Source organism: Rhinopithecus bieti, unplaced genomic scaffold, assembly GCF_001698545.2.
Source record: "Rhinopithecus bieti isolate Rb0 unplaced genomic scaffold, ASM169854v2 scaffold_13352, whole genome shotgun sequence".
NCBI lineage: Eukaryota > Metazoa > Chordata > Mammalia > Primates > Cercopithecidae > Rhinopithecus > Rhinopithecus bieti.
In genome coordinates this window covers 2548497-2559167 of record NW_016808026.1, presented here as the reverse complement: position 1 = coordinate 2559167, position 10671 = coordinate 2548497, and the positions used below count along the sequence as shown (strand labels likewise).

The 10671-nt window shown below is 36.8% G+C and overlaps 1 protein-coding gene and 1 long non-coding RNA gene across 6 annotated transcripts in view; one reads left to right on the top strand and one right to left on the bottom strand.

Moving 5' to 3' along the window:
- The window catches only part of LOC108537597 (uncharacterized), a 16131-nt gene extending 12983 nt beyond the window's left edge, over nucleotides 1-3148 (top strand). The window contains exons 2-3 of the long non-coding RNA XR_001887861.1: nucleotides 753-849; nucleotides 2991-3148. This is a non-coding gene — a long non-coding RNA (uncharacterized LOC108537597). The remainder of the gene's footprint in view (nucleotides 1-752; nucleotides 850-2990) is intronic.
- ZFPM2 (zinc finger protein, FOG family member 2) overlaps nucleotides 1-10671 on the bottom strand; it is a 506031-nt gene that overhangs the window by 19167 nt on the left and 476193 nt on the right. The gene's annotated exons all lie outside the window — the stretch shown is intronic.

Sequence of the window (10671 nt, the reverse complement as noted above, 5' to 3'; positions counted from 1 at the left end):
AAAAAAAAAAAAAAAAAAAAAAAAAAAAAAAAAAACATAAACACAAGGCATAAGATCTTCTTCCTTCTCAACTTTCCTAGCAAAGCTATTTAACAAACCCCATTTGAAAGCCAAGCACCTAGTGAAATGAAGTTGCTGCTAAGAAGGAGTTCACTTTATTTGGCCATATTAACTCTTCTCATTTGAATGAACTCGGGAGATCTGAACATTTTTTAATGATTTAGTTCCTGGTTACTTGATTGATGTGAGTTTCTGCCTGTGTTTCCAGTGCCAGTGGAGTGTTCCTGGTGACTCTCTCTAGAGATGAAATTTAAGGAATCTGAACAGAGGTTTTCTGTGGCTTTCATAAGAAGCAGTATGCTTAATGTGCCCCAAATTTAAACGAAGTGCATTTCCAATACACTCATCCATATTAATGCTATATTAATATGAAAACAAAGGGAATTCTGTAAAGTTATTGGTTGGACATGTGGCAATGTAAATATATGCCCCATATCATTGGGTTCTGCATCCTCGGATTCAATCAAACTCAGATAAAAATATTACCCCAAATTACAATAATGAAGAATAACACAAGTAAAAAACCAATAAAGTTTTATATCAGGTACTCGAACATCCTCAGATTTTGGTGTCTCAGGAAGGTCTTGGAACCAATCCACAATGGATACTGAAGGACGACTGTATCCTTCATTGATAAAACTGTTACTATTTTGTTTACACTGCAATTCAAGGGTAAATGTTCTTATTTTAAGGAATTACACACTAATAGTGAAGAACAGGTGGCACCTGAAATCACGGAAAATGTATTTGTCCTCAATGCAAAGATGAACTATAAAGAGCACTTTATTGGTGAGTAAGAAAGTTTGGTTTGGGTCTGATTTCGTTATTAGTTACTGTGTGAGCTTGGAAAATCGCATTACCCACATCATTTCAAATGACAGCCTTAGACTAAATATTTCTCATCATCCAGTTGTGAGCATCTTTTTATGCTTCCATCATCATGTGCTACTAATAGTAATAATCACAGATTTATTAAGTGGTTACTATGTGCTACACACCTGCACTGTGCTAAAAGCTTTGCATGAATTATCTTATTGATTTCCCCTAAGAAAGCAGTGAGGACGCTTTTATTGATTCTCATTTTACTGTGGGATCACGATGCTGGAAGTGTAAGTTGTTCAAAGTCACACAGCTAGAGGTGAACTGGAAGATGAGAAGGAAATATGGGAGATAGGATTTGAATAAGGCAGTTTGGCTCTAGATTTTATATGAAAAACTAGGTGTTCCAAGCCATGGCGCCATCTGGTGTTCACTCTGTAACACTCCTACCTTCATTACTAAGTTTGAATAATTGGCACAGTTCTCTCTCTGAAGGAATTTATGAAGCAGTATTAGGCAGGTTACATAGTTATTAGATAGTTTTTAAATGCATAGCCACAATGTGGAGAATAAAATTTATGTGTGATGTAGAAGTGACTCCAAGTTACTTTATTACTTTATTTTATTTTAAGATAGGGTCTCTGTCACCCAGGCTGGAGTGCAGTGGCAATCACGGCTCAGCTCACTGCAACCTCCATCTCACCGCTCAGGAGATCCCCACTACAGCATCCCGAGTAGCTGGAATCACAGGCGTGTGCTACCACTCCCAGCTAACTTTTGTATTTTTAGTAGAGATGGAGTTTTGCCATGTTGCCCAGGCTGGTATTGAACTCCCGAGCTCAAGGGATCCTCCACCTCCCAAAGTGCTGGGATTACAGGTGTGAGCCACCATGCCCCGCTGACTCCAAGTTATCTTGTAACGTGACTAACCTCATTAACATAGTGAACACTTAGAAAGCACTTACTATGTGGCAGGCACTGTTCTAAGCACTTCACATACATTAAGCTCAATTATTAATATAAAATACAAACGCAGCAGTTTCCCAACTCCTTGTTTAAATTGCAAGTTTAGCTGGACATTAAAAAGGGCATCAAGATTCGACCTAACCATCAAGCACTGATTGGCCACCTGGACTGTACAAAACAGTCACAAAGGGAACTTAGAACCAACGCTGATTGCGGGCCCTGTCCGAGAGCCATCAAATCAGCCTCTGGTACTGAAGTTTGGGCTTCAGTATTTTTTAGAAGCTCTCTGGAGGGCTTGGTTTTCTTCCATAGTTAAGAATAACTGCCATAGGAGTAAACTATCTGCACTTCATATAGTGTAGAAAGAGTTAAGCTCGATGAACAAAAAAAGTCTCTTGATGATCAAATATTTCACAGGAGTGCTGAGACAATTCAGTAGAGAAGATGTCCATTTTGAAACTCAGAAAATGACACTTGAAAATAGCATTTATGGGCCGGGCGCGGTGGCTCAAGCCTGTAATCCCAGCACTTTGGGAGGCCGAGACGGGCGGATCACGAGGTCAGAAGATCGAGACCATCCTGGCTAACACGGTGAAACCCCGTCTCTACCAAAAAATACAAAAAACTAGCCGGGCGAGGTGGCGGGCGCCTGTAGTCCCAGCTACTTGGGAGGCTGAGGCAGGAGAATGGCGTAGACCCGGGAGGCGGAGCTTGCAGTGAGCTGAGATCCGGCCACTGCACTCCAGCCTGGGCAACAGAGCGAGACTCCGTCTCAAAAAAAAAAAAAAAAGAAAAGAAAGAAAAAAAACAGAAAATAGCATTTATGTATTTATTTATTTGACAGGGAGTTTTGCTCTTGCTGCCCAGGCTAGAGTGCAATGGCGCGATCTCGGCTCACTACAACCTCCGCCTCTCAGGTTCAAGTGACTCTCCCGCCTCCCTGCTGGGATTACAGGCCTCCGCCATCACAGCCGGCTAATCTTTTGTATTCTTAGTAGAGACGGGGTTTCACCATGTTGGCCAGGCAGGTCTCAAACTCCTGACCTCGGGTGATCCGCCCACCTCGGTCTCCCGAAGTGCTGGGATTACAGGCGTGAGCCACCGCGCCAAGCGAAACTACCTCTGAATGTTCCCTTTTCCTGCAGTGTTTGAAGAATGTAGGAATGATTAGTGAAATGGTGAAGGAAGTGGATAAACAATGATATAATGACTTAGCCTCATCTTTCAACTCAATAAGCCAGTGAGGAACTTGGTAAATTTGTTGATTATGTTTAGTTTTACAATGCTTAATTCTTTATTATTTTGAAGTGATGTATTTTATTATTAGGAATGATCAATAGTAATGCATCCTCCAAAACTGTGGAAAGATCATATTGTGCAAACTAGAGCAAAAAAATCACATTCCTCCTGCATGGGCATGAAATCTTTATCAAATGACATCAGGCACTGAAGCAGCTATCTGATACCTTCCTTGCTTCCACCAAATGGAAAGGTTATTTTAGGATTACCTCTTTGTCTGTCTTTTATGCTGCAAACATAGTCACTCTCCTCAGTCATCATACTCACAATACCACTCCCTTCACAAATAAAGGACAAATACTTATTCAAGTTTCCATGAAAAGGAGTAACTACTAAGACCTTGACATTCTTGAAAAAGCATATATTTACTGTTTTAAGTAATGTTTATGATCAAGGTTCTTGTGCAACCAGATATGGTTTCTAACAGGAAGCTTATAAATTTTTCTTATAATTGCTGTCAAAACTGCAGTGAAGTGTACTACAAGTTTTGATAATAAAGAATAAAGTCACAGTTCAAATTCGATTATATTTTGGAAATTCATGCTCCTCTTACTAGAAGCAGTGGCCTTAAATATCTTCCCATCCTGCCAAATTTTTCACTTGCACTTTTTATTATTTATGAAATCAGTCTCTGCACAATGTCATGCAGACCTCTGCTGATAAACTCTAATTAAGATTAAGACAAGCCTTTTGGAAAGGATCCCATCATTAGCAAACATGATAAACACAAAAATACTCCCTACTTGTCAACCAGGAGCAATTCAGTAACCTAACAGTATTATCTGTTGCTAGGTTACAGCGCTGACAAAGCTTCAATTATATTGTTCCACCATACCTATAGAGTTCTGTATAAGCAAAATGTATCCAGAATAAAAGCTTTTAACTTCATCCATGCTATCTGCAATTCATGGCTTCTTACAATGGTAAATATCAGGTTAATAATTACATAGCACGCTAAAAAATCTTTTCCAGGTGTTATGTCTATACATGTTTCTTTCTAATTTATCTGTGTGATTGATAGACGCTTGCTTTATAAAAATAAGGAAATGCAAGCAATGTGAAGCTGTAAACCTCTAGCACAACTATGGGGGCTCATCAAGATATGGACCTAAGCTTAGCATAAAAATATATAGCAAATTGAACCAATTAAATCACATTTAGATTTTGTATTACTCTGCCTCAATATATAGTAGGATAAGGAGCCTCAGGCAATAGATAGGAATATCAGTGTGAAACTTTATTTTAAGCTAAAAACAAACAAGCAAACAAACCGCATACATTCTCACTAACAATACAAAAGGAAATAGATGGTTTAAAATAACAAGTTATTCTAATGGCTTTTCTAACGACATTTAAAAATTAAAGTTAATGACTTTTACTGCATAGCATTGTCATTAAGTCTCATTTCTCTTTTTTTTAGACTAGGAATTCTGGGGAAAAAATCAATGAAACATCCCCCAAAATACAGATATTTAATAGGGAAAACCAAAGTAAAAGACGTCTGTGTAAAAAAAAAAAAAAAAAAAAAAAAAAAAAATTTGGTTAAAAAAAAAAAAAAAAAAAAAAAAAATGACAGTTTCTGTGAATCAGGCTCTTAAAATGATTTTACCATGGGTAATTTTATGGGTTTCATAAAATTTGGAGAAAATGTAATTATACATAACGGAACCAGCATTTTTAAATAGCTCTTGCATAAAATATGCTATATCATATACTAAATTGCTGCTGCATTTTGCTTTCTTAAGATGTAGATTGATACTTCTGCATTGATCTAAAAAGTCTATCTCCTCCACATACCATGGAAAAAGATGGTCAACTGATGACAAGCACTTAGTTACACATTGGCCTATGAAGTAAATCATGATCTCTTGTAGGCACATTCAAGTAAAATTAAAGCCATTCTCTGGGGGAATAGGCCATTTAACACAGAAACACACACACACACACACACACACACACACACACACACACACACACGCAGACATATACAGAGTGGCATCATGTTTCCGGAGGTGGAGAAAAGTGGAATACTTACTTGTTTGGTCATTAACTTCTTTTATTTTACTAAATAATTAGAAAATCTCACATGATACCTCCCTCTGAAATCTGTTTTTTTTTTTTTTTTTTTTTTTTTTTTCGTAACTGGGAAGTGATTGGTCAGAATAATTCCTTAAAAGCTAAATAACTGTCCCATTTCAACATCGCATGTGGTAATGCCTAGATCTCAGGGTTTAGGCATTAACACAGGACATATATCTATACGTAACCACATTGCTTAGTACCAATTTTATAATGAATTCAAATCCAATACTGTTGAAATTCTTGACAGTGGAGTAGTGGAAGGAATAGAACTTATAAATTATGGGTGCCCCTTCTTTGAAAACCGCTTTGGAGGTTTCTTTGTGCCTTGGCAAATACAGTAGGAATATGAGGTATTGTGTGGATCCTCCTGCACAGCACCTGATAAAAGAATAAAGAGCTGTGACATATTCTTAAAACAATAGAGGAATTAAAGGGAAACAATGGGCCAGCTGCTTCATTAATACAATCAAAAGGGAGCCCAGCACAGAGGAGTCCAGATAATTAAGCACTACTCTTTTAGCCTTCCTTTCTATAATAAAAGTGCTTAAAAATGTATTAGCTACTTCATAGTTGTTAGATAGATCTATGCACTTGTTTATTTAGAGTTGATTAATGCCTTTTTTTCCTATGCAGCAACATGCCAACTCATAGTTTACAATAGTTTTTGAATAAAATAGAGTAAAATAATTGATAAAGATCTGCACAATACACAGCAATAAATCAAAGCATTTTGCAAAAGGTCTTTCCTGTTTTTAAATGATCTTTAACGTTTCTCATTTGTGCTAGATAGGCAACGCAGGGCATTTGGGGGCATTCAACTTTCCCATGCTGGCACTCCTGACAGCTTTTTATAGAACATCCTAGCAGTTCTTGGGAGAAGGGAGAAAGTCAGACCTGACCAGCTACTCTGGAGTGTGCCTTTTGTATTTGGACCAAAGGAGAGGACAGCTTTTTAAAAAAAAATTATTCATTGCCTTTTCCAATCAAGGGGAATGGACAAATGGCAGAAACTATTTGCCAAATCCACAATTTATCCTTCATTAACTTGATTATAGAAAATGAAAACGCAAACTTTTTATGCTCTTTATGTTAAAACACATTTTACAATTTAAGATATCAAGGCTTTTGTTCTTCAGCTCTTCTGTAAGCAGCCTTTCCTCTGATGTCAATGGAACATTTAATTGCTTAAGAACTGGAAAATTGGGAACTAAATACTTGTGCTGAATATTGGAGTTGGATAAAAACTGCACTCTGGTTTTCTCCCAAAGGTTTTTCCATAAGCTTATGTCAACCCAACTTTAAAATTACAAACTTGACTAAACCATGTGGCTAGTTTCTATTCTGATGATTTCAGGACTTTAATTGAGTAACCAAGACAGAATTAGAAAGAGGAAGCAGGGAGATAAATGGATAGAGATGCTCAGCCATATTTCTGAGACTAAGAGAAGATTCTGCTTTTACACATATGTTATATATAATTTAAAATGTATCAGCTGAAGTCATATTTCCAAAGAACTTTCTGTATTATGTCAATATATTATAGGATATGGAATATCTATTTCTGGCTATGAAACCTGGCTTCTGACTTCAGTAGTTAGTTTCCTATTCACTTGGTAAGTTTTCCTTGAATACCAGGAAATAAAAGCATATAAATAGTCAGTAGCTACAAACAAAAATAACTAGTTTAGGAGCTATTGTATATGATTATTTATTTGACTATTTTTGTCTTGACTAGGCTCACAAAACTTACTTTGTTAGAATGGAAAGTAAAAGTAGATAAATAAGAATTGTTTATAGGCTACGAATAATGAAGTGAACTCCTTCAAGTATACATATCTTTGAACACATCAGGTTATAAACCAAGTCCTTACACCAACGCAAAAAACTAGTAAATGGTGACCATGCTATATTGTAAAACTAATAAATTACAGTATCCTCTTTCAGCAAATATTTTAGAAATGAGCTTAAAGTAGAATCTGTGATTTATGTGTCACTTCAAATATTATATGCTTTATTACTTAATGTAAACTCAACAGATAGTATATAGGTGTGATCGGAACTTAGAAACAAAGAAACACGAACAGACTCATTAATCTATGTAATTAGCTGTGGCACACAGGAAGTACTATCATTCCATTTCACATAAAAGGAAAGCAAAGCCAGACTGGTTAAACCTGTGTGTTCCCTAAACTCCCCTCTTCTCAAATAGGGCATTCTCTGGCCCAAGCTTGTAACAGATCCCTGCTAGATTTTTGGTTCCTGTCTTGTATTCTTTCCACAGTACTTTTTTATTTTTATTTTTTATTTTTCCTGTAAGAGAATGTCTCCTATTAAGACAACTTCCTTTCTTTTTTAAGAAGCTCATGAAGCCTCCTTCGGGAAAGTAAACAGAGTCATTGTCACCAGGCCCAGATTTCTATTTAAGCATAAGCTCAGAAAGTTTTGTCCCGTGAATAAAAAAGCACTCAGAGCTTTCTGGAAAACCTGAATTAATGTGTTGGAGGCCATGGGGCTCAGGTATCCTACCTTGGGTTTAATCAAACAGATAAGCTGTTTATATGGGATTTCAACAGGAAAAGGCCTGTGCATGAAGCCTCATCAGCATTCTGGGGTTTGTGTCCTGGGTGCTTAGCAGAAACTTACAATGGGGCACTGAGGTAGCCATCTGACTGTATGGCTCCCTGACCAACATGATTTTAAATGACCAGCCAAGAGGTGACATACACCCCAAAGGCGAGCTGTCAAAATTTCGCCTGCAGCTGATAAACTGATTACAAAGCTGCTTAAGACTCTGCTTGTAAACAAAAGCATTTATCAACTAATAATTTGCAATAAACTGATGTAACTCCCAGCTGAGCCCCAAACTGTAATTGTCTTTACCATCTGCCTATTAAAATACCATTCTTCATCAGCAATCAGGAGCAGAAGGGAGGAAATCTCCACCAAAATACACAACTTGTAAGCTTATGAATAATCTGATTGCATTCCACACTTTCATTACGACTTGTGTGTTGGGTATGCTTAATTTTCATTCTTGCTAGCCTGGGAATGCACTGAAATTAGGTGGAGGGGAAAAGAAGAGGGGAGGGGGGGAAATGAAACACTCCGCCTGCTGCTCTGCAGAGGAATAAATTATACAAGTTCATCATAGGAGGCTGTTTGTAATTTCTTTCTTTCTTCTTCCACTTCTCTGTGCAATATCCATTGCAGTATCCTGATGAAAACCCCCCAAGCACCAAGCTGAAAACGAACCTCTCTATTCCTTTGTCAGCTTGTCCATTTCTATTACTCTTCTTTGTTTTGCTTTAAAAAAAAAAAAAAAAATTCTAAGAGGCTCATTAAACTTCTCTAAGGAGTAAGTTTAAAAGTGCCGACTGCTACGGAGAGGGGTGAAGGGCTGGGTGGATCCAGGGGTGGAAGTGCCAAGTAGCTGGCAGGACCCTGTGTTTGCAGGCCTCGGTTTGCCACCACAGATGGATGGCTTCCATCTCCAAGTCCCCGTCAAGCACATAGAGGTTTCTCCTCCCAAAAGCTGGATTTCAGCATCAGTAAGTTCAAACAGTCAGAAATTCCTTTCTTAGAAGAAATTCTGCCCCTTCGCTGCTGACCAGATGCTGCTACAGAAGAAAGAAACTAGGAAAAGGGGTTAAATTTCTGTGCTTTGTATTTTTCTGGAAACCGTCTCTGAACAACCAACATCATTTTATGCCTTCATAAAAGTTTATTAAGTTTTAAGTATATTTATCTGAGTTTTTTTCTCCACAAAATATCCTACTTACTTTTACAAACCATAGTAATAAACACACAAATTTCCTTGACATTGACATTTTAAAATTAAAAATACTATACTTCTTTTCATGTCCCTTTGCTGCCCAGATGATGTTCCTTTTGTCAAGTTATTCCTGTTTTCAGGAAACATGTTATCTCTTCAGCAGAGCTCAGTAATTCCACTGATGGAGACCATAGGATACGTTATTACGATGAACAATGACCAAGACCTGTTATTAAGGTTCAAATTCTGGGGATAACAATAGATGTCAGGCTTTTTAATTATAAGATATGATTATAAATTGATGTTTGTGTTTTTTATTTCATTTTTCTAAGAGCTTCTGCATAGGTAATTATTTTCTTTGCAATCTACTATTATATATAAGAGAACTAGTAATTGCCTATCGGAGGAACAGTGGAAGTGGGACACAGGCACCATTTTCTTATTGTGCCTGCTCTAGAGAAGAAAGCTAATGGGGAACAATGGGTCTAATTTTCTGCATAGATTATGGAGGACCTGAAATGCAGGCAAAACCACACGTGACTATGTTCCTTGAATTTCAGAGACATATTAGGACAAAAATTTGCCATGGATTTTAAACAACATGAAAATTGTCAGACACTAATTATGTGAAGTCTAATTCTTTCTAGAAACACTTTGTTTCCTTCTCATCCTAACTTTCCAGGCTTTGAAATCCTTTGGTCATAGAGATTATTTTTAATTAATAAAGAAGATGTGGAGTATGAATGAGTGTGTTTCATTGTGTTCACTTGTCATGTCTTTTACAAAAGTAACCAAAATCTGATAACATGATTAACTCAGTGAATTTCAAGGTTTTAGAAGGACTGACTAAGAGTCAAGGAGTCCGGGATTGTTCAGAGTGGTTGCGTCAAAATATGCCACAGGGATAAATGGTCGCGGTGGGTTTGGTGTGTATATTTTTTTTAATCCTTGTGTTGTTTGGCGCTCCTACATAGATACTTTTCATTGTCATGATTTGAGATAAAACTAGAAAATAGTCGCTAAATAGTGTAGGTTAATTAGTGTCGTACGTATCTAAAACGCTTTTATGGATGAGTCTGAGTTCTAAAATATGAAAATTCAATCCATTCCTTATGCTGAAAGGTTTTGTATTTTATTTTTTATTTTAAAACTATTTTTTTACTCCAAATGAATATTTTCATATCATTATTTAGATAAAGCCAGAAGACTTTAATACTGTGCTTATTACTTCTACATCTAAAACTTTCATAATGTTCTATTCTAAAATACAGAAATTCAACCCTTTCCTTATCTGAAAGGTTACTGGATTTCTATTTCTAAAATAAAACACTGTCATGTGAAATAAGGGCTACTTATAGTGCATAGATGCTCTTTTATTTTCTTCATGAAGCTCTCTTTCTCTATATGTTGGTATATATACCTAGGCTCAATTTCAAATGACAGTGGCTTGGTAAGAAAATAGTTTTGAAAAAGTAACAACCAGCAGATGGCGCTCAGTGCATTCCTTGAAGTCAGCCGGAAGAAAAGAGAATGTGGGCTTTATTTATTTAATTCTATTCTACCTTAAATGTGAAGTTGCTACACCAAGGTTTATAATCCCCAAAGATTTATGTTAACTGACTAAACAACTTCGTGGTAATTTACAGACTATCCTCCAATGCTCAACTAAATGG